Consider the following 22947-nt stretch of genomic DNA (forward strand, 5'->3'; position numbering starts at 1 on the left):
GCCCTTTTACTAACAGATGTTCGAATTACACCCACGAAGGGTGTACGGATGAGTTTTTAGAGATTAAAAAAAATCAGGTCATTCAATCTTCCCCACCTACGTTGCATTCTCCAGTTTCAATGAAATATCACACATCGCATATTCAGAGTGGAATGAAACTATGATAGCCTAGTAAAGTTAACCACTGGCAAGAGTGCCTATTTCATCTTCCACCGATTTAGTTTCTTATTAACAGCATGTCTTATGGAAAAGCTTTCCAGTTTCTCACATTACGTACACAAAAAATTATAGTAATTAAGAAAGTACTAGTGAGTGTTAATGGCGTAATTGCCCTCTTTTATATCCCCCGGCAGCAGAAACATTCTCCTTAAGGCACAGAATTACTGCACAGCACATTTGAAGAGCACCGTCTGAAAATAAATTCAAATGTAAAAAAAAAAAAACTTAAATTATTCGTTTATTAATAATGTCTTTCATACAAAAACCAAATAGGCTTTTAGCAGAATTTTTAATCTCAGCAATCATATTTGCATTGATAGATCATTTTGAGATTTTCTACAAAATAAATTTATTTACAATATAATTTTATATTAATTTTTAATCTTGGATATCTTGTGTTAGACTTTGTACACGAATTTTGTCCAATAACGATACAATACATCTATATCTGAAATGGCTCTAGAGCAGTGGTTCCCAAACTACTCAGATCAACGGACCCCTTCAAAAAAAAAAAGTTCCTCTCCCCCCCCCCCTATATATAAGTTGTATGTGCATATGTTTCTCTGTGTATGTATGGACACTGGATTTTATGAAAAGAAAATTCGAACTGCATAGAACAAATACGTCCAGTTCCAGAGGGCCCGTTTCGCGAACCCCCTGGAACTGGTCTAGGACCCCAGTTTTGGAAACGCTGATCTAGAGAATGTCTTGCCACTCATTCTTGAAAAGCTTTAAGGAATTCCTCATTGATTACACCACCATTAGTATCAAATAATGCATTTGAAATTTAAATTATTTTAAAATTCGCAAAGTAGATTTTTAACTTATTTCTCCACACAACAATATAAATCATTCTGAGGTATTATCTTTCAGCAGTGTTGTTTTATTGTCCGAAGACATGCAGAAAAGCAACTATGCTGCAGAATCGGTTCATTTTTGATTGAATATTCATTTTAAAGTCTTCGTAAAGTTGCAATAAAAAAGGTAAAAAAATATAGAATTCATTTTTAATTATTTTTATAAAAAAATTGACAAATGCGATTTAAGCTAAACTTTAAATTTATTAGAAATATTTTTAAATATTTTATTTATTAAAGGAAATTTATTTAAACACCTTTATTTTTAAGATAGCCTTATAATAAGATGTTACTAAATACAAACTAACAAAATCACGTCCCAAGTAGTGATGTTATTTCTATGGGTATGTTTCTTCAAATGATAGAAAGAAAGAGAAAGATGCGCCAAAGTATGAAAAGAATAAAAGTGGGGAGTAGAGTCGAGAGGGAAGGATTCCCTGTCAGCTTGGTGATCTGCCTTAGCTCAGGTGGTCGTATCCTAACTCATTTATCTGTGCTGTGTACTTGACCTGAGAGAAGCGAGCGGCACCACACAGAGACCTGTTTCTACTTCCGGCAAGGTATTATCAAAGGGCCGGATCAATCTCAGTGCTAAGCACCTGGAAAGTTAAGAAGTCGTGCCAGTGTACAGCACAATAGGCATTGTTTCTCTGCGTTCCTTCAGTAAGCAAACGATCACATAACAATACTTCCGGAAAACAAGGGAACAGATTTTAAAATACCCACTTCCTAAAGTGTCATTAAAAGCACGAGGGAACAAACGTTTTAATTATTCTTCTATTTCAGAGAAAGAGAAAAACGAACGTCATTACACATGCGTGATATTGAGAACTGGCCAGCCTTGACTGCTTTTCCCTCTCTGTTTTTATGGCAGGAAGCGAAACGAAACTACAACTACACCAGTGCTGAGCATATTTTCTGTTTCTGAGCAGAACTACTTTCGCTTATAATAAACTGAATGAAAAATATGCGATGCTCTTATTCTCACAGAAGAACCCTTGCCTTTATAACGAGTTAACCTAGTACTGCACTGCTTGAAAACCAATTTCGTATACCGCATGGCAGAAAAACTTTTATGCAAATGTTTTGCCGTGTTGCCACTAGATTATTTGCTATTTAATGAAGAACCAGTCATTCTTGAAACAGACTGTCATCTTTTAAACAAATGGTCAATTAAAACCATTGCATTATCTACAATTTTCATTAGAAAAAATAAATAAAATGGAGCATTTTCTTAACGTAAATCACAAACTTCTGTTTGATATTCATAAAACCATAACATGTTCTAGTTCAAGTAACTCGTTCCCCATTTTCTGTGCCCCTTTGGCATACAACTTATTTTATTCTCAGCCTCCAGGAAGAAACGTAGACAGAACATAAACACACCAGTACTAACCATGCGTCCTAAATATCTGGATTACTATCTTATTTCGTTAACATTCTCTTAATTATTAAGTGTGTCTTTCTTCTTATCTCTTCACTTATTTCTGGACTAGCTCCCTCCATAGAATAATAAATGAATCGAAAAGCTAAGGATAATTTCTATATCTGACATATTTTGCATTTTATCAGTATGCAATGCGAATAATAAACCTAAATATAGAGCAGGAAACCTGAATTCTGAAAGATATAATCTAATAAAGACAATATCGAAATACAAATGACACATTTTAGCATCCATATATTTCTATACGATATTTCTATTCTTAATATTACAGCTTGAATGCATGCGAATCATTCCCAATTTTTAAGATGGGGGCAAAATTGTGCTCTCCTATTTTTGATCGATAGTGTACATAAGCTGTGCCATGTAATATTTCGAAAGATCTTATATCAAAGACAAAAGAAAGAAAGACCGCAAACATGGTTTAGTCGAGTTAAAACGTGACGTGCTGTTCTGATCTATTTGAAGCGGATTAAACTTTTATAGCCCCATCACTCAAAGGAGAAATACAATATTTTTTTAATGTTATCGCCCGCATCTCTTCTCTGCAAATCGATCGTGCAGTGAAGTAGTGACAATTAAATTAGCTTCCGAAGTCTTCTAAGGCCTCCCTCGTGATAACTCTACAGCATTCTTTTCCTATTGAGAGAACCGGGCTGAGTAGCTTTTGTCAAGATACCATCGGAGTTTATTGCCCGTAGCAGAGAATGGAAAACTTTTCAATGAAAACCAAACTCAATATCCTGAGCCCCATCATCTGGATTTCAAGTGCTACAAAACCATGTTCTCTCTGACAAAAGCGCATTTGTTGGCATGACAATAGTTCAGCTTCACCAAGCGGACCAGACAATTCTGTATTCTCTGCAGCTTATACTGTAGTGGGGCGCATGTATACAGCTGGGCAGCACTTTTTGCGTATGAAGCGTTATCATGGATTTGGCGAATTAATATCAGTGCCATTTCAAATATTTTGGTTGAACTACTCGAGCCTTTGTTGATTTAAAATGAACAGAAATATTTAATTAAAATATTTGTTTAGTCTTAGATAAACTATGTTTTATTGCGGAACTATACACGATCGAAGTAAGCTTCAAACTCTTCATAAAAAATGCATTGGTTGCAATTATTCACCATTAGTGCGTCACATACCGCTACTTAGCCTTCATGCCCCAATTACGGTCCTAATATAAAAGGACTAATAAAAAAAAAAAAGTCCAAATGAAAGTACCACAACTGGAAAGAGCCGATTAATCTCTAATAATATAAATTACAATCTGTTAGAAATAATATCCCTCCGCCTTGTCATTAATAATGTGACATTCAATATAAGTGGTAATAAATGGTTTTTATACAAAACAAAGATTAATTTGCGATAAAATTAACTATTTAAGATAAAATATTTAAATATATATCGATTTCATTATGTTGAAAAGCTGGTAATTTAATAGAGAAAGCTTGAAAACATTTCCAGTTTTATCTCAGAAAACATTCCGCTATAAAACTGAGGTCGGGATAATCTCGCACCCTCACGGTCTAGGAAGAAAATTTCTGGAGAAAAATGACCATTACTGTGACGAATTATGTTTTCGGATCCATTAATGCTTAAGATGTCAAGGATCTTTAGCATGGTTGTGTGATTAGTGATACTACACTCGTGACCTGCAGCTTACAACTGGATCGGTGTTAAGAGACCTTCTTATCGAGCATTTATCGTTGTCGTCAGATGGCTTTAAACACATTTATAATGTCCCGTGGAGAAAAGTGCATCTAAGAAATCGGACGGGAAGACAGTAATAAATGGTAACTAATAACTCTATGTTGTTATGACGAACGGTTTGCCCTCAGAGGTCACAAAATGTATCCTACGTAGCTCTGGTGTAAAGAAAAAGCAGCAAAGTCTCTCAACCTCCGACTTAATTTCGTGGGAGTGGTTAAGTGTATTTTGAAGAGCTGGAAGATTTTTTTTTATTTATTTATCCCTTGCCTGCAATAATAGCTTTGATATGTTTGGGCAAGGCTGACATATGTCTAAAATAAAAACAAGATCTTATTTTCATTTGAAACTAGCAGTTCAGTTGTGGATATTTTTATCAATATCCGCGAAGTATTAGAAATTTACGCCACTTACATATGCTTTTCAGTGATAATCATCCGTCACCATAACGTGTGTACATCCCATCCAAATAATATTTCAAGATGGCGGCCACTTTGTTAGAGCCGCCATCTTGAAAACTGACTACGACAATATTGAAATATTTATGTATCGCAAAAATTACAAGTACATGTTAAAGCATTCACTAATAAGTATATAGTGGTTACTTATGTCCACGAGAAATGAAATTTCACCTTATTATCTAGTTCTGGTAAATAGCCAATAATGCAATTCTAGTTTTCAAACCAGTTTAGTAAATATCCGAAGTTAAAGACTACATGAAAGCTGGAGTTTTCTGACATACTTCAAGGAAGTTATCTGAAGATTTACACCTGTGTTTCTTCGCAGCTTGGGGCAAGTTTTCTAGCTGGTCAATAGAGAATGTTATAACAAGACGACAAAGAAAAAAATAAAAGTTTTATATGTTACAAGACAGGTGTTCTCCTTGAAGAATACCTGGAAGAAGCAATAAGGTTTTCAAACAAGAAATTTCGGCATAAACGTTTAATAAAGAGGATTTGACCAGAGACAACGTTCATTATCTTATTATTGTCTTTCCAATGGGTTTATCATTTATGTTTTAGAAAATAATGAGAAGTACTTCTACCTGTTAACCCTCTTTTGCAATTATTCCTTGCTCTTCCATTTTGGATGGAATGTTCAGCCTTCCGGGTAAATTCTTGATCCCTGGGGAGATTAATTGTACCTTTCTTTGTTCCCTTTCGACTTTGAGATGTCCTTCACGAACAATGTACATTTGCTTGTTAAAAAAAAAGTACTTCATCTGTTGCGTTCTTCATTAGGCTCATTACCATGAGGTGGCGTCTTTGTTCACTGCTTTACTTTCTCCAATAAGAAGATCTCTCCATAATATGCTTTGTTGATAAAGAACGTAAGGAGGAAATAATATGCATCATTTTGGCAGACAGAAAGAGAAATTATTTGTAAAAACATACACACGAGCAACTGTGGAGAAAAAGGGAAGATTACAGCATTAAGTAATAAAGATTTGCTTTCTTATGCTATTATTATGACCCGGGTAGATGCAGAGGATCTTACGTATGAAAAGACCCTAAATTGGGTGAAATTTTACTACATCAAAAATAGAAATCGGGATAAAGTCTCCACTTATCGTCAGTAGGTGGCGCTACTTCCATGACAACAAATAACCACGGTATTTGGCTGAGATGTTGGATCCATAATTCTGTCTATTTTGTTGCAGGTGTCTGTAAAAATCGTAGCAAACATGCAAAGGTTTCAAAATGTGATGCAAATAATAATTTTCAAGTTCTGCAAAATGTTTTTATTCTTTAATTTTTTTCTAATGAAAATCTACAATTTTCATTAGAAAAAATAAATAAAATGGAAGCATTTTATTAACGTAAATCACATTCTGTTTGATATTCATAAAACCATTACATGTTCTAATTCAAGTTACTCGTTCCCCATTTTCTGTGCCCCTTTGCCATACAACTTATTTTATTCTGTATGTAAATTTTTAGAGCTATCATGAATAGTAACACGCTTTTAGAAAGAAGAATTAAACTAATGTTTCCCATGGAATATTTTTAACAATAATACACGAGCATTTTAGAATGTCCAAAGTTCATTCACGAACAAACATCAAAGGACGGATCAAACATCAAAAGAGAATTGCATTTCTTAAAAGTAAATAATACTAAGAAAATTACCAATTGTCTACATTCAAAGGATGAAATCTAACCACTGTTGAAGTATCTTCAATAACGCCAACGTGGACTGGGAGAGGAGTACTAATTTGGCGAGGTTCGGAAGGATCCCTTACTTTTCCCTAAAAGTGTAGAAGGAGTCAGCGATTCCTGATGTCACAGTTAAATGTTGTCGCTATACATGGAAGTAATCAAATATTAAAATCAAGTACTTTAATATCACGTTAAATGGATAGGAAAGTCCCGGGCTCGTGCTACATGTTTGTTATTGAACAGGCAGGTAATTTACACGGTTAATAGCTTAGGTTTTCCTCCAGAATCTTCCATAATGCTGTTAATCGAGTCATTATTTCCTGTTGTTTTGCAACAGCCCAAGATATAAAAAATAAAGACTGAAATTTCCCGTTATACGAGTTCTATTAACGTCAGTTGTTTTTAGTGATAAAACATGGAGGGAAAAAGAAACCAAGTATTAGAAGTGTTGAGATTTGTATAAGATGCACATTCTTTTTATGGGCCGCTTGTAATGAAATTATTGTACATTTAAGGCAATTTTTAAGTTGAAAGAGATTCTTTTCTAAATAAGTAATCTATATAAACGAAGCGTAAAATTCAGCCCTCCCTCCCCACCCCCAGAACTTCGAGGATTAATTTACTTTGCTTCTTCGTTCAGGACTAAGTTTTTCTTGATTTTTTTCACATCTGCATGCACCAATAATTTCGGTGAGAAACAAGTCTCGAAGGGGGAAAAAAAAAAAAAAAAAAAGTTTGCTTTCGTTCTTTGTTTTCTTTGAGGTCATGGTCCTCAAATTAAATCAACGGCTCTTTCACCTTCGCAAATGGATCGCATCGCAAAGATCTGCAAAATAATGCTTGATGTATGCTTTAAACTAAGGTTTAAGGCATACACTTTATTGGAGAAGCACTTTATTTATAGTCCAATATCAAGGCAGCTCGTGGCGCAGTTCCTCAATTATTGTCATACAAATTCCATTAGCTTTTCAAACCTCAATTATGACAGTAACTTTGCTTCATTATTCGCCATTTTGTGGGTATAACATTCTATTCGATACAGGCCGTGTAATCCGCAGGGATTTCAGCGCTGGTTTCTGCTCTCACTAGGGTGCTGTCTGTTAACATTCAAGACCTTGGTAGCTGCGGCAGACTCGACCTTTTTCCGCCTTCACACCCCTTCCCCAGAGCTACCCGCCATTCTTTTCTCATCACTCAATTCGTGGATGACCCTAAGCCAGCAGGCATCAGATTTTCTGGCCGACTTCCAAACGTGGTGTTCATAAAGATGAAAAGAGAAGGGAGGGTCAAGGGTATCGCATTTTTACTGTTTCTGTGCAGAATTTTTTTTTTTTTATACTGTCATCATAGAATGAGACAACCACAGCAGCATCTCGAGGCTTAGCCGGACTTCCTGCTGATAATCTGGATTTTGAAGCTGCTCCCAAGATGACAGCTGATTACAGGTGGATAAAAATAAATTCTCGCAAGTGGAAACGTTCCATAACACCTCTCTGCAACAACTAATAATAAAACTGGATCCAGTGATTGGTATTCTTGTGATCTACAAGCCATCTAGAGAAGAAAAAGCAGGTGGCGATCAGTTCGACAAGGTTATGGAAGATATCAGCACACATAAAAGCATTTGCCACCAGTGGGCACCACTGCGACCTCTCCATAAGAAAGGGTCATGTACGATTCGTACAGGTGGCGAGGTGGAGACGTTCGGAAGATGTAGCAGTGTCATTTTTCATCTTCCCAATCTGACCGTGCGATCTCTGATTGGTTGCTGAACCCTTTGGTGGATTCTGCTAACTTTTATTGTCTCCTTTATCATCCACCTTAACCCCCGCAAAAGATAACGAAGGCGGACATGAGGGAACGTTGGGGTTCGGCTGAATGTACTTTAGAGTGCTGGGAATGACGTCTTAACATTCTGAGAAGCCGATTCTTCGAGCAGTGTGACAGAATGTTTATTGGCAGCAGCTACACCATTAAATGTGTACACATGGTTTATCGGCACTTAACCCCTACTGTAACTGACCCTTCCGCGCGCCATAAATTTGTAATGAAAGCTTTATCGGCGTTCAGTTTTTTTTTTCTTTTTTTTAGATTCCTTAAAATCTTTTTTCTAACTCTGGTAATGGGCACCAATCTGTGCTTTGAGTGGTGGTGGTTTTCATCATTTTTAACACGCGTAAAAGAACGCATATTATCGAGTTTAAAACTCGGTTACTTAAAAACAGTTAATATCTGTAGAAAACAGTCATATAAGCAAATAAAGGCTACATAAATATAAAAAGTAGGATGGTAATAAATGTGAGAAAGTGGTAAAGCAACAAGAATTTTTTTTTAAAAATGTATTTCGATGTTTATTGCTTTTCTACTCTAGGCTAAAGAGAAATTGGTTCTCGCGCAGTAAACCGAAACTTGTAGAGATCGGTTTCAAACTACCGCACCGACACCTTCCGAAACACCACGTAGTGAGGATTATCTAGCCGTACTTGGTAGAGAACAAATAAACGATGCGTTACGTAACCACCCCTGTTTCCATGGGTGACCAGCCAAGCGATGCTCTTTTCTTTTGACGTGCATAGAATACACATCGCGAGCTCATAAAAATGGTGCCCGTGTATTGCTCGGATGTGGATGAGCATACCATCCATAGGAGACCAACTTAGGCTTAGTAGGTTATTGGTAAAACTCGTCTGTGTCTAGCCATCCATTCGTGCTGATATTTCGAACATATTTCAACTTCAGTGGAATAGATTAATTGTTGTCTACAATTTGGCACGAAAACTTATACATATTTTAATGCATTGTTTTATTTTGTCTTGTAATATTCTTGTTTTCATCTTCTTGGAATGAGTATTATTTTTATTAAAAAGTATTGCATTCTTTAAATTAATTAAAGATTTAAGAAAGTTTTCATTTTGGCAATTAAAAAAAATGAAGATTTATTTAGACACTTTTATTTTTTAAAAAATAAGCTCTCATAAAATAATTGTTGAGGTAACCATAAGTTTCCGAGCATCTTCATTGGCAGGCTTCAAGGCTGCTGCTACAACTAATTTAGACTCGGAGGAAAGTGTGCGGCAATAATTACCTCTTGGAATTTCCTCTTCGTTATCGACACTCCCCTTTCTACCAACGAATCTTTGATAGCGAGATAATTGACTCTACCATAAGCCATTACAAGAAGAAGCAGTTCAAGCGTGCAATTTACTGCGCGTGTCACCAAAATCCCCGCATGCGCAATTTTGTCAGATGCAGTTAACTGAAAAATAGCGAACCGTTCCAGTGATCGAGTGATGTCATAGCAACAACTCGTCACTCAGCCAGTGGGGAGGGGTCGAGTTTTCTTTCAAGGTCGAAAATTGCTTTAATTCCGTTCAGTTTTTTTAAAAAGTGATCCAGGTTCGCCCCCCCTCCTTCCGCCTCTCTCTCTTCTCCGTATTAGGTCAGCACTGCTGACCCACAATGTAAGTTTTCATTCCCTCGAAGGCAAAACTTGGTGTCTTCGTAACCATGCGCAGAAAGAAGGTAGATGACCTGACCTCTCGTCCCCTTCACCCTACCTCTCCGCCGACATACCACGTTTGCTAGCGACAGCGACGTACGTAGGCGGGACATGTAGGTGAACCGGTGGAAAGAATGCCATCTCGATAAAAGGGTCTTAAGAACTGGAGACCAAAAGGGGCATCGTGGTACAAGCCCCGTTGCGGTTAATTTGTCGTTTTTTTAAAACACAAAAGGCGGCAACTTGTCGCTTCCGTTCAGTTGTCGCCCGCGACACCAACGCATAAACCAGTTTTAATGACTGCGCTACAATGGAAATAATTAGATGGGCATTCAAATACCCGTAATTTAATTCACAGTAGCGCGCCGTAATACGATCTACAGGCAAATATTCGCTCACTCTGAACGTTTCCGGTCGTCGAATCGAATCGAATTCGTTATTCACGAACAGGAGTTGAAATTGTTAAAAAGGTAAGCGCCGAGGCACCCAATGATAATAGATTTCTGTATGGGGGGGGGGGATATGGGAGGATACAGAATTTGCCCTTTTAGGACATAACCTGAAATTTTTGTTTCGATCTAGTTTTTTTTAATTTTTTCTATTCAATAACGTCCAACCATCTGTGTGTGGATATACACACAAACACAGTAATGAGAAATATGAGGGGGGAAGGGGGGATAGATTGCTTAAATTTTATTAGTACGATTTTAATGTAATGAAATCTGGGATCATCGCAGATTAAAAAAAAAAAAAAAAAACACCATCTTTTAATTAAATTGTCAATAATAACAAAATAAATTTAATTTCTGGCCTCTTTTGTTTGATACTTGTATATTTATTAAAACACCTCTTTCTTTTACATACTTTTCATAACTAATAATTTGTAATGGTATGTGAAAAATTTTTTTAATCAAATTTTCTCCATTCACAAAATATTCTTTCGACATTTCCTTTACGTACCAGAAAGACAAACAAAAAGCAGATTTTTCAGTTTAATCCAACATTCCTAAAAATACTGACTAAATGTTTATATTAATTCAAATTCCATATATCAATAACATTTTAAACATAGAAGGGTCATTCCAAGTATCTACCACAGAAATAAAATATCATTGTCCGATATTTTTCCCCTAATACAGTAGAACCCGGATAAGAAGTTTTTCTAAGGAGTGGAGATTTAGAACTTCCAACGAGGAAAAACTTCTTAGAAGGGAAAATTACCTAAGGGTATGAAATATTATTAAGTACACAAATGAAAAGATACGCATGCATTTTAAGTACTATTTCAGATTTATAAATATTCTATGGGAAACATTTTTAAACTGAGGATTTCTAGTTGCTTAACATTCTGTTCATTAAACTCATGACCAAATTGGAAGAATGAGCTCCTTTGGAGTTTCAACATACCTTAAAAGGTCACAATTAGAATAAGACACAGAAACGATCCACTGAGAATAAGTAACATTAGTCTTCTCCACTGGCGAAGCGTTGTTTATTGGAGGTAGTGCAATATCAGGGCAACTCGTTGTGAAGGCATTAAAAATATGAGATGTAAAAAACGATGCCATTTCACCCTACTTCGGCGATTTACTACGAACTACAATTATGCTATGCACTTGTTCGATTACCAAAATGTTTGTTTAATATAAAAATAAAGAATTTCTATATTTAAAAAAAAGTATTAAGCGGAAAGTTGCTGGAGAGGCCTTCATCCTGCAGTGCATTAAAAATGGCTGATGACGATGATGATTACTTTTTATGCGGAAAATAATACAATACAATATACAGAGTTGAAATTGGGAAATAAGAAACCAAACCTAGTACAGGGGCAAACTTATGCAGGAATTTCTTATTTGAGTTCTGCTGTATATATCCCTCTCCCCTTGAGTTCTTTTTTGTACACAGTTTTCCTTAAAGAAAGTAATATCTGAAAAGAGACTTATGTTTTCGCCCTCTATTGTCTCTGAAGGCAATCACTTCTTCATTGTTTCTTGTTTAAATAAATAGCAAGACAGTGCTATAGATAGCTTAAACAAACTACTTATAATAATCAGCTGTACTTTCTGTTCTCTCCTTTATATAGCTAGGTACTTTACATGAAATTCCTTCTTAGGTTGACGCTGTCCAGGATGGCTGCAATAGTCAGAACTGGAATTCGAGCCTTCTAGGTCAGCCATCTTGATCTTATCTCTCCTCGTGTTGTTGGGCACCGAGGCAAAATTGGGTGACAACAAACCACCTCGATCCTGACAGTACCTTCCCTCCTCCAATTTGCGAGTAGAGTTCGTTGACTCCAATCACAGAGATAAACTCTAATGTCCACCGAACAAAGAATGGGTTAACCAGGAGGGGTGAAAAAGCGATTTGTCAATGGAGAGCGAACGGTAAACAGCATTTTAGGAAAACTCAAATAGTGGCCCCCATCTACTCACCTACTTCGTTTGTTCATGCCCTAATAATCACGGCAGTCCTTCTACCCCACGGGGGAGGGGGCTCAGTCATCGACAGACAATACGGCGTCCATCTCCATTTGCTACTGCACCGAAGAGAATCTGAAATCACGTGACCGAACTGGACCTGTTGTCCAGTGAACTGAGATACTGCGGCACAAGATAAGTGCAGCTCCTTGGCGTCTTCTTGCTATCTCCTACCATGTCTAAACATAGCAACATCACTAAGATCCCTTAACTAAGATAAGGGGCTTTTGTATCGATAATTTTCTTAGTTCCTTATTTCTTAAGTCGATTAGTGTAAGGAAACTTTGTAAGAAATCGTGGAAATGGTTAATTCTTCCGAGAGGAACACTTACACACGTATACAAAAAGAACCGATTGGCCTACATTCCATGAGAATTACAACTGTGCCCAAACAGTTTCGTTTATTTACAAATATAGCTTCTTTTCAACAGTTTAGCCAGGAAATAATTTAAAACGTAGTTGAGTCCATTAATTTAGAAAGAATTTTTGAACGCTCTTAACGCGCTCAAAAAAGAGGGGGGGGGGGGTTACTGACGTCATTTTCTGCACTGTCAGTACCAGAAGAGTTAATGAAAGAGTAGGATGTGAGAACAGAGGTAAGAGACGCATTAAAACTTATTAGAAGGTAAGGAGATACAGAGGAGCGTAGAAAACTAGGAAAACAAGTTTCTACGTGGGAGTTTCAACTGCGAGGAGGGAATGACACAGCAAACATTTCAAGGAAAGATGAGGAAAGGCCAGGGGTCATCAGATAGCATCAGGGAGTGGAAACATCGGGGGGGAGGGGAATTCGAAGTGCGGCAAGGTGTGATACTGAATATCATTTTTCTCGGATAAATGAACCCACGCAAGGCAAAGCCATGAAATGCAGACAGCCAAAAGACAGCTCAAAAGTAGGATGAGAAATTTCAGAGGAAAATCTTCGATATGTGGGCAAATATATAATAATAATTAAAGAATATTCCAACGTGGAGTATGCATATAAAAATAGTAAATGAGAGTCACTGATGTGGGTGACCTTTTCTCGCTAGAATACTATAAACTTAAAAGAAGTGGTTCGAAAACCTCGTAGATTCATCTTTTTAAGAAATGTTAAACTTAAATTTATTTTATCTAAAAAAAAATTGTATTCTTTAATTAATTTTTTATTAATGGAATATACTTGTATTTTTCTTTATTTTTGAAAAAAATAAATGCAAGTTTATTTAAACACCTTTCCTTTTTTCTAAGATGTAATTTAATACTTTTATCTTTCCTTAGCGCGCGATTTATGTTGCTATGGCAACAGAAACAAGATTGGTCATTGTAATAGGCAGGCAGGAAAAATTACATTGTTACACAAGATGTGGCAAATTAAGCAACTTTTTTTCTTGGTTTTCAAAGATAAATTAGTGAAACGAATCAGTGGAGAGTGTGCGAGTGAGTCAGCCTAATTAGCAAATCGAGTCTGCGTGTTGTCTAAACAGACAGCGGCACGACTGTGTGGCACCTCAGAGTCAGCATGGAACTCGAAACGTGATGATTTCACTCGAAGTACCAAAAATGGAACTTTGGATTAGTTATCGCGAGTGTCAACTATTTCACCTGGTCTGGTTCTCTCCATGATAGAGCAGTGTCGGATTGCCTTCGGAATTTAAACATAAAACTAAGCTAAAAGAAAGAAAAAAGCAGCTTAGTAGAAACTGGTCGGATTAAAAAACAATGTTATGCAAAGAATTTAAATGTCATAAGAAGGGAGCATCGTCTGTCCGTTAAATCAACCGAAGGGGACCTGACTTGATATCTCCGGTTGCGATGAGATATTCTTGAGTAGTATAAAGTGAAGTGTCCTAGCAACCTGAAATCCTATTAGAATATTTCTGAAGTGGTCTCTTGTAATATTGCATTCTTCACTGACTGTTCCAGGGCACATCTCTTCCGGCTTTTGTTTATGTTGTCCGACAAATAAAAAGAAGCCAGTTAAGAATAAAAGCAATGTTGTTGGTAGTCTTCCGTGACGGTCAAAACCATTGGACTCATCGAAAGCATTTGACATAACTTGCAAGCATAAATGCTTGCAAATGACGTAAAAAAAAAAAAAAAAAACTTCCTTGCAATGTCAAGTTTTGTAAATCATGCAGTAATCCAACCGTGTAAGATTTTTAATAATTAGCACTGCTTTTACTATTTTTATAATAAAGGTGTATTTATTAAATTAATATGAAATAATGATTTCATTTTACTTTTTTTTTAAAGAAAAAATTAGTAAATTGAAATTTAATTATAAACCTGCTTTCCTCAAGATGATTGTTATATAATTAACAATCATCTTGATTGCCATAATTGTGATGAACTGTCATAACAGTTCATCATAATTGTTTGAATTTTTTTGAACTTTTAGAAACCACTGCTCTTGCACAACTATTATTGTGACAGAATTACTAATTAACTTCATTGATTCTTCCTTAATTATCGAGTTAAGCTGTAACCAATCCAATGAATTTGTGTACAATAAATGGTCAGAAGCAAGATTTTTTTTTATGCATTCTTTGGGAATTCCTGAAAGGTCTTTCTTCATGAAATACAAATAATACTGCGATTATTTAGGGCTAATGATAATAGTTGTAATATATGCCAAGGATACTGTTAAAAAATGAGGTCTTCACGGATGTGAAAGAGGAGAAAATGGAAGCTGATGGCTGTAACTGGTTCTGGGGTATCTCTATAAGGGTGTCTTCGTTACAAAAATGATCGATGTTAAAATAAAATGAAAAGCCATGTAGGAGTATGAACCTGCCTTGTTTGAGATTAACGATCTTTGACTGTAGTGGTGGTGGGGAGGGGAAATCCAAACCAGTTCTCGGGTTTTTAAAACCAGTGGACGCGGAGTTGTAAAACACGGCAAGATGATCTCACAAAGCTGTTAAAATCTAATCACACAAACTATAAGCAATTTAACACAATTTAGATGTCCTGTTACAAAAAGTCTGCAGCACACTTAGCGTAATTAGTGTATATAAAATACAGTTATGGAGGGTGACATGAATGTCGAACAGTTGGCACTCTTCCCATATTACTTATTCCTACTTAATCCGTTTAGATTTCCTCATTCGCTCAGTAAACAAGCTCTCCACCTGTCCTAATTGTCTATCTTTCTAACCGCTTTCCAACCACACCCATCAACGCCATTCTTAATCATTTCTACTAAAATTATAATTTCACTTTCGCATATTTTTAGTGGAATGCAGCATTAGACATGAATATAATACTGGAATATAAGGAAAGGATTATCCTAAGCCTAGTTATATACTCCTCTTGTTAAAACACCTTTTAAATTCTTTCTGAAGTCAAAGGGTTTAAATAAAGCCAATGGCTGACAAATGAAGAATAAGTTTACGTAACGCAGTACAGTGAGTGTAATTTCCACCACCCCTCAACATCCTCCGCCCCCAGAGAAATGTAATACTTCAGTAACTGAAATATTGATTTCATAGCTTAAACTCGTCAGGCTGTGTTTTAAATTAAACCAAAAACTCATTTAAGATAGTCCAAGGAAGTTAAACACAACTTTATTCAAAAATCATTTTGATTTTTGAAGAAAAATAAAATTTGATTCATGCTTTTATACGATAAAAATCAAAGCTACTTTTGGAGTCGAAAATATGTGGTTAAATTTATGGAAAATTTTCAAGCAGGTCACAGTGAAAAAATAAGTATTTGTTAGGAACAAACAACACATTTGACTGATGCTAAAGTTCAAAAGAACTTTTGTATTCGGACCTGACTGACTCTGGTTAATGGTTGACTTAGTAGCTGACAGATTTTAGTTTTATTAATTTCTAATATGTGAAAATGAACAGAGGATATGTTTGAGAAGTAATGGGGGTGGGCGTAAGATGCGAAAAGGAATGTTGATATTAAAGAAAGAAAAGAAATTAGGCTGCTTTATCTTAATCAGACTATGCACAAAAGAAACCTGTTTCTTAAAATGCCACTTACCACTAGCTAGGAACCAGAGGATGACTAGGAGTGTAGGATCCCATCCAGGCCATTATCCCTTCCTGGTGTAGGTTGAGAAGCCCCACACAGGGGCTGCCAGTGATCTATTACACAACGTTCACCTTCTAGTTTTGGTACGAATGCACAGCTAACATTATTATCTAAACGACGATTATCCTCGAGAGTGGGGTTGCTGCCCCAGTTGACGCGCACACCTCAGGTCAAAGGGCGAAGGGGTTTTGCACTGTTGCCGCGGACAAGTGTTAAGTAAGAACTCTTCGAGTAGCACCACCACTTTCTCTCCGGTCTTTCAATCACCATCGGTTGACACGACGAGCGGACCTCGCGAAGCACGTGCCCCACAGAATAGTTAGACTTCCCCGTCTTCATGCGGAGGAAACACTAGACGTCGCCGACAACTTCTGCGCGTGCTGCCACCTGCTCGTTCGAAGCTTCAACGCCCGATCACACTAACGGTCTTGGCGATCAGTGGTTGCACGTTCCAGCGTGTTCGCTGCCCGAGTGAAGCCAGCCAAGCGACCAACCTGGGCGGTTTGCTCGCTTTCTCATTCGCTGGGGCAAGTGGTTAGGGCAGATTAGACTTTCTAGCCTGGCCCGACTCGGGAACGTCAGTTTCCTGACCGCTTTAGGCCACTCACGTGACCTACCAGGAACAAGTTTTTCACGGGTATGTTCAGGACGGGCCACTGATAAATGATCTTCGCGCCGTAGCTACGGGCATCGTAATCTTTCGCTCCTAGGGTTGGCGACTCCTCAAGTTTGGAAAAGAATCACGCGCGGCGTTAAATAAGCCGATATTTGGACTATTGCAGCGTTAAATTATGCAGAATAAAAAGTTTTCAGAAGAGCAAACCACACCCAGTGGCATTTCGAATTCACTTTCACAGTCAGAGCGATAATTAGTCCTCTCCTGACTTTAGTAAAAAGTGTCCACACAAATGCTTATTAAGAGTTTTACAGCAGTTTCATCGCTTCTTTAAAGCGCAGAAACGAATACGAGAGGACATCTCAATTTCCACAATGCGAAATAAGGCAAAACAAATAACTCAAACCTTAACAGAATGTACGCATGTGGTACACTGAAAACGTTCCTTAAAGTTGGCAATTACCTTTCCCGTGCCCGTCTACTGGAGAATGAAACAAGAACACTCGCGCCCTCTATTCAGATGTCCCAGAATTCCCCTCTATTTAATACGGGCATTACAGCTTACCGTTTCATTAAATGCCACATTTTTTATAAAATCGTGCAAAATAATTTATGAATTCTAAATTGTAAAGAGAAGACACGAATGAATCAAAAATAATTCTAAAAGACTGAAAAGCCCCTTTTGACACGAGTGGACCCCACTAATTAGCATAATTTGGAGAAACCCGAGGCTTTAGTTTCTCTCCAGCGTATTAATCTTCAAACTGCGTGTATTCTTTGGTTGGTTAACTGGATGAAAACAGTTATAACCACCATGCTAATCACGGGATCGCTCGTTCCTTAGGTCCAGCAAGATGGCCATCACATTCATTTAATCGATAAAGATTTATCACAGAAAGCTTCCAAGCGTAGAATGGCAATTTGGTTTCAAACCAAATGGTTTAGTGAATATGTTTTGTCATTCCACAAATCTGGAAACCAGGCCATAGATTATACGCAGCATATAATGGTGGTCACAACTTTTTCCCCAGTTACAGACCAAAGACTTCTGGTGTGGACTCCACTGAGAAAGTCGGACACCTAGTGGAATCAATAGAATCCTTTGTTAGCTGCTGTACGATCCTCTAGAGTTGCCCCTGAATACAAGACTTCGGCAACCCTTGCTAACTGCCATACGACGCTCTACTTTATAGGGCCCTGGTTCTGCATACTTTCTCTCTTTCCCTGGATTGGGTGGGCTCCCCAGTTACTTCACCCTTCCCCCTTCTAGAAGGGGAGCCCAAGCAGTCCATAGTTCTCTGGCTGGGTCGCTGACCTTACTGAAGGTGGTGGGCAACTTTGAGTCACATTATGGGCGCTGCGGCCAAAAGAACGACACACTTCTGGCATTTACAGGGTTCTGTTTACTTCACACGGATAATGATTGAGCAGTTGTGGAAAACCACTATGGTCGGTAGAGAACTGCGCTTTCCAACACATCCCAGATATTCTCAACTAGATTCAGATCTGAAAAATGGGGAGCGGACAAATAATGGAAACCTTAAGAATATTCCTTGAACCATTCAGATACAAATTTTTGCACGGTCGTTTGAAAGAATCCATTGCAATCGGTTGGATATTCATCGGAGGAAATGCGACTTTACAACAGTGGGAGCGGACCCAATCCGTACTCCATACTATGATACCAACTCCAGCCGCTTGAGTAGTGGACAAGAGTGTAAATCGCAGCCCTCAGACCACAGTTCCAGTCTTGACGTTGGCAGCACCACTCCAGTCGAATCTTTCGATTTATTACCGAAACAAGTGGTTCACAATATGTTTCTAATTTTTTGACCAGTGAGTGTGTATTATTAGAACCACTTCCTACGTTGGGAACTACCCCGTAGAAAGTTGTTAAAAATTCAGTATCATTGTCTGTCCTCGAAAGTAGGTTTGGGGTTGTGAGGGGAGGGGGTAATCAGCAGATCAACAATTATCAGAAGTAGGCCGCGTTGTGCTACCCCCCTCCCCCAATGTCATCGTGTACACTGACAGACTCTTCTGTTCCGAAGAATACAGCTAAGGAGTACTTTTCATTGATATGAACTAAGCAAGTTTAAATATACATGATAATCGAGTTTGATACCGCTTAAACATAAAAAATAAGATTTTACTTTAGTCGCGATTTGTTTTATTATTTTTCTACTGAAAAGATATAAGTTATTGCTTACTTTTAGAAATAAAAATCAATGTTTATATCTAAAAACAAATAATTATTCAAAATATATTTGATAGATTGATTTCTAGATATTTTCATTTCAAATGGAATACATTACATCTTGTAATAATCTTTTTCTTCTCTTATCAGGAGCTTACGTTTTATACCACTGGATAACTAATTGAACGAGCAGAAACTTCTCCCTTCACTTCAATATAAGTAACAGCAGCAAGGAACTACCCTCCCGTGAGTGTAGTTCCGCCCCCACGCACGGGTGTCTTAAATTTAATACACCCGAAAACGGGTGTATTAAATTTTCAAGACCCCCCCCACCCACGTGTACTTGTTTCTGCCCCCCTGAGTGTACTACGGTCGGTTTAGGGTTGTGAGGGGAAACCGGAGTACCCGGAGAAAACCTCACTCCACGGCCTGAGACCGACTAACTCAGCAACCGAGTGGGCACGGCTGGAAAAAACTTCCTGAATGCCACTGCCGGGATTCGAACCCAGCTCTCTCCACTCGGCGAACAAGCACGCTACGACTGTGCCACCGTGGACCGCACGTGCACACGATCGTAGTTGGCTTATATCTTTCGTTTCGTCACATTTCAAAGTAGTACTCTCGTGATCAGAGGATCTAATTTAGTAAAAAAAAAATTGGATGAGAGAGCAAAAGATGTAAAGTACTTAAAACGAACAGTTGTGATGTAGTTACTATTTAATAAACATAATTTTTAGTTAAATAAAAACACTCCACTAATTTCAGCCTCGCATTCTCGGAAAGATTGTCCTTCAATCTGCATGAATATAATTAATTTAAAATGGAATAAAGAGAGAGATTTGTAATGTTCAAAAGGCTACTGTGTTCCTGGTTTCTACCAAGTAAATTCGTCTGGAAACGAGGCATCTGTTAGGAGATCTATTGAAATATTTAAGGCTTAAATAGAATTGGATAAGATTAAACAGATTCAGTCGATGGCATCCCTAGTCTTTCTCGAGCGACGCATATGTCCAAACATAGATTTAAATTAAATAGGATCACCTACCTAATATCGAGTCGGGCTTCCACAGGCTTGCAGAATGATTTGCATCGCCATGTCCTTAATATAGCATCCTATAATTGTCCCATGGTCGATCTACACCTACAGATGTTCAATGGGAATTGAGGTCCACGTCTTCAGTGTTTAGGAAACCATTGCTCTACAGCTTATCCAACTACCACCTTCACCAACACAGGCAGAGAATAAATTGGTCATAACAGATAAGCACTGATTTCACAGAACCAGTTGAATTGCAATCTTTAAAAGATTCTCCAGTACAGTAGTCCATTGCTGACAGAGTCATTCACAAATTTCAAATAAAATGAAAATGTTTTCCTTCCTATTCAACAGCGCACACTGACCACCCTGCTTTTCTACAAGAAGCTCGTGTTCATTCGTGAACTCACAGACTTCTCCCCTCGACGTACGATTACACAACATTAGCCGTGCCCTTGCTAAGTGATTAAAGAAACCCATTCTACTTTCTTTCACTGTTAATAACATCGCCATCTAACTGGAACAGCTAAAGAAAGAGTGCTTTTCCCCATTACAGCCAACAACACTTTCTTTGGGATCGTTAAAAGCTTCTGAACAACAATCCCCATTCTAATAGAGTTAATGGAAATTCGCCCGTTTGAATATCGTGACGAAATCTTACCCACAGACCCTAAAACTGACATGAGAAAGTTTGAGATACACCGCATTAAGACCAAAATGAAATGGAGTCAAACACAGATCGGCGAATAATAAGTTTGATGTTTGTTTATCAGAACAGAGGACAACAGTTAAATCTGGAGTACGAAGGAGGAGGGATGCAGTCAGTGGGACACAAGCTATTCTTGGTTTCAAAAGAAATTGGTCATTCAGTTTGTTGGAAAGGATTTGCGAGGAGTCAGTGAGGTTGGTGGTCCACTTGGGAAATATTGCTGTTTGTGTCGGACGAGATCCTTAATTGATACTGGCACCAGTGGATAGAAGAACGCACCCACAGCTGTCATCCTTGTTGCAAAGAATAGGTTAATAAATTAACAACTGACAGAAGTAGGATTACACCATCGTAGTCCCCCCCCCACAACCATACATCGTGTGCACTCACAGAATCTTCTGTTCGGTAAGCAATGAAGGAACAGGACACAGTCTTAGTGGTACTTTTCATTGGCATGAACTAAGTAGGATATCGCAAAGAATTTCGCTGTCCCCCCCTTTTTTATAACCTACTGTAAGATGCGAGAAGTTATAAAAGAACGTTTAAAAGTGTCCTTTGTTTCCTTCATACAAATTGACGAAATTGTACCAATTGCGCAAACTGTCAGGAATTTAACCAGCAATCCACTAAACCAGGCGGTTGGACGTTGTGTTGGGACACGAAGATGACACTTACAAAGCATCGCAGTTGGTGTTTGCAAAGATGGAGAATAGCCCTTTCCACCATTTAAAACCCTATACTCGTTTGAATGAGCTACAATCAAGAACCAACTCCATTTTGGAACCTCACAATATGCAAGTTTGTTCATAGTAGATTACATTACTGAAAAAAAATCAAAATTCGCACGGCTTCAATCTTTTCAGCCAGGATGCACCCTTCACAGCTGTGTCTGATTATTATTCCTTCTCGGGTGCATCTTTTACAGTTATCTTCCCAATCTGATGGAAATGAATTGCAATTTGTGACATGCGCAAAAGCTATTTTCTTAATATTTGGAACAATTGTGGTCAATTATCACATTCTTTAACTGCAACGCTCTTTTTAAATATTATTTAATCAAAAGGAAGTGAATGCATAAATATCTTGTTAAATTATAGTCTTTTTTTAAGGAGCTTAAGGTTTACAAGATTGTAATAATTAATTTTAAAGAAGCAGCACCTTCAGTTCAATGTACGTAACGGCAGCAAGGAACTACCCTCCCGCGAGTGTAGTTCCCCCGCGCACAGGAGCCTTGAAAATTCAACACACCCAAAAACGGGTGTGCTGAATTTTCAAGACCCCCCCAGTCCCTGTATACTTGTCTATCCCCTTCCGTGTTCTAAGGTCGGTTTTGGGTTGTGAGGGGAAACCGGAGGAAACCTCACTCCACGGCCTAAGACCAACTAACTCAGCAACCGAGTGGGCACGGCTGGAAAAAACTTCCTGAATGCTACTGCCGGGATTCGAACCTGGCTCTCTCCACTCGGCGAACAAGCACGCTACGACTGTGCCACCGTGGACCGTACGTGTTCACGATCGTAGTTAGCTTATATCTTTGGATTTCTTCACATTTCAAAGTAGCGATCAGAGATAGAATTAGTATAAAAAGAATTATGAATGAGAGACATCTGTGTTCATTAGAAAACTTAAAGATGGAAATTGAATTACTTTATGCCAATACGACAGCAGCCTCTTGAGTAATGTAGTTTTGAATTAATATACACTGAAAGCGCATTAAAATAGGATCACCTATTTAATATCGAGTCGGGCTTCTATCGGCTCGCAGATCGATTTCCTCACTTCGTGGCATGAATGCCAAAAAGAACTCATCTGAAGATATGGATAGCCATCAGTATAGCGTCCCATAACTGTCCCACATTGTACGGTGTCGGATCTACATGTGTCAAATACATTTCGATCTAACCCTACTGACGTTCAATCTTCACAATGTTTAGGAATCCCATTGCTGTACAGGTCTGGCATTGTGTGGATCCAACTACCACACCCGCTAA

The 22947-nt window shown here is 37.9% G+C and overlaps 1 protein-coding gene across 2 annotated transcripts in view; it reads right to left on the minus strand.

Moving 5' to 3' along the window:
- Positions 1-17197, minus strand: part of LOC150075051 (uncharacterized) — a 98912-nt gene extending 81715 nt beyond the window's left edge. For both annotated transcript variants that reach the window (XM_090388217.1, XM_090388216.1), the window contains exon 1: positions 16348-17197. The gene's annotated coding sequence lies outside the window, so the exon portion shown is untranslated. The remainder of the gene's footprint in view (positions 1-16347) is intronic.
- Between the last annotated feature and the right edge of the window lie 5750 nt (positions 17198-22947).

Source organism: Mastigoproctus giganteus, chromosome 14 (genome assembly GCF_048544385.1).
Source record: "Mastigoproctus giganteus isolate SK-2022 chromosome 14, ASM4854438v1, whole genome shotgun sequence".
Taxonomy (NCBI): Eukaryota; Metazoa; Arthropoda; class Arachnida; order Uropygi; family Thelyphonidae; genus Mastigoproctus; species Mastigoproctus giganteus.